Genomic DNA, 2777 nt, shown 5'->3' with positions numbered 1-2777 from the left:
GCCATGGGGCCAATTAAATTTGTATAAATAGTATGCATATGCCGCAAATAATTAGATTGTGTTTTCATAATTTAGAAGGACAACGTTTTCTTCCAAACTGAGTTAGAGTCTAAAGAAAAAATGACATGTGTCTTTTGCATGTGAGAAGCACATGCATTTTTTAATTGCAATGACAAAGTTGGAATAACATTTATTAAAAGGTCATGTGCTTTTTACATGTTATTAAAAAGCATGTGTTTCTCATATGCAAATGGACACATGTCATTTTTATAAACTTTGTTGGAGAAAAACTTTGTCCAATTTAGAATAAGGTGCTTGGAAAACAATTTTTTTTTTTTTTTTTAATTAAAAATGGTTGACGTTGCAATTAGATGTGGCTTCTCAACATGGTCAAGACCATAGTGGAATCTATGGTATGCAAAGCAGGGTATCACCAATGCTTCCTCAAACAGAGGTGAGCCATAGTTTAACACAACCTTGCCACCAATGAGTGTAAATCAATTTTGTTTATACTAACAAGACATAAGGATTTTAATTGCAAGAATCGAATCCATGTCTTACTGTTTACCAAACCACATGGAGATTAATATATATATATATATATATATATATATATATTAGGAATAGTATTAGTTTCTTTTTTCACATATGGAAACTTCTATTAGCAACTGCTAATTCTAATAGTTCTTGTTGACAAAAGTCACTCTTGTGTCACTTCAAAAATAATATGGCTTAGAAAATCATCATTGGACTTGTGATTAATCATTATTGAATTTTAATCAAATTCTGATTTTAAAAGCCACCTTATTCATAAAGTAACAGAAGAAGAACACAAAAGTGATTTCTATAATTCCTCCAAAGAATTTGCCTATTATGATTTTGGCATAGTAGAGTATTTGATGTCAAATCATAATAGTGTTGCCCTATAATTTTCCACGGTTAAATGCCTAATAAAGCTTCATTGTTTATTGTATTGATTGCATGTAATTGTGAAGAGGAGTCCTATTAGTATATGTACTTGACTCCACCCCAATGTGACAAAAAGGCCAACAGTGATCACATGCGTCAGTCAAAACGGAATGGTTGAATTGCAAAAATTTGAAAGTTTAGAGGAGTGCATTGCAAAAATTGAAACGTTAGATGTCAAATTAAAAATTGCCTCAAACTTTGAGGGTTAAAGTGTAATTTTCCCTATATATTTAACCATAAAAATAATGTCGTTTCATGTATTTTTATATAATATATATAGGCGGTTAGTAATTTTTCCTAACCGTCTTCAAAAGTGATTAGCAGTTAATTACTCAACGGCCTTCACATCGTAAGGTTTACAGCGTGTAGTCTATTTTTTGAATTTTCGTGCGTACTAAGCCCTGCCTGCTGTCCGATGACTTAGTCATCCATCCATCTGAAAATCAAACGGTCATCATCCATCCATCTGAAAATCAGACGGTCATCACATCAAAGGTACTATAAAGCATTGACTTAAGGTCAACACTAGTCAAAAGAAACGAAAAGGTTAATTAAAGCTTCTTTCGTGTTACCCCACCTAATTTTGCTAATTCATCAATTTATAATTTTTTGGACATCTTTTGATGAGATGATTGGCATTGGCTGCAATCCCATCTTTGTTCATTTCGTGGTTTGTCGATTATAATGTGAGAGGTTCTAGATAGAAATAAGTGTTCGAATAGTTGTTCGGACAACTTACGACTTGTTCGGATACATAAGCTTTATCGATGGCTTCTCTCAATTGTCTGTCCTGATTGTGGTGGATGTTGATCGGTAAAAATCAAAACATCTGCCACATCTAAGAGTTAGATAGCTGAAGCACATGGAAAAATATAAGAATCAAACATATGTTATTACATGTTCTTCTCTTTGGTAAGTAGCTAGCTTATTACATATTGGTGAATTCTAACGGCAACCTAAGGCTAACAAGTTAACAACCATGGTCAAAGACAATCAAGCTGGTAACTGGAGCTTCTCCTTGTTCTTCCATCTGCAAGACATTAAGAAGGGATCACCAATGTTCTCTTTCTTTTTTTCCTCTTCTCCCCTGTTCTCTCCTCTGTTCTCTGTTTTCGGGTTTTCTATAGAATGTTTGGGATTAGTTCTAACCCAATCGGGTTTAAAACTGCAACAAATTATAATCTCTAAAATAAGAGAAGTTCCTTAAAAAATTATATATTAGTTCATAGTTAGGACATGATAAGGATGAACATACACATATGTTACATATAGAACATAAGTAATCCAAGAACAATCAAAGTAATATATTTGCTAGCCTAAATAGCATTGACTGTGCCGGAAAAGAAAAAAAAGAAGAGAAAAACAATATTTGAGATGTTTGAAATGTATAAACTGTATTTGACTAAATGGACAAGTTATTCTACGTGCACAGGAGTCATTTAATCCGTGTAATCAAGGACAGATGGAGAGAGGATTGGTATTGTCCATGTCCCCCCTTAAATTTCTAACAACAACAAAATTTTAAGGAGTAATCGCCACATACCGGTAATTAAGGATCATATTGCAAATGGGGGAGAGAGTGACAGCTTGAATTCAACGAGAACGAGTTGTATTGAGTGTGAAACATATTATGATTTGATCAAAATTTAATAGTGTTTAATTATAAGTTTAATGATGATTTTAAAAATTACATCATTATTAAAAGAGAAATGTTATGTGCTCTTCTAGTGTTTTTTCGGTGTTTTCCTAACTGTGATATGGCTTTTAAAATCACCGTTCTTAAAAAGACAAAAGAATCATAAGAAGAA

Source organism: Corylus avellana, chromosome ca5, assembly GCF_901000735.1.
Source record: "Corylus avellana chromosome ca5, CavTom2PMs-1.0".
NCBI lineage: Eukaryota > Viridiplantae > Streptophyta > Magnoliopsida > Fagales > Betulaceae > Corylus > Corylus avellana.
Note: the sequence above shows the minus strand (reverse complement) of the source record.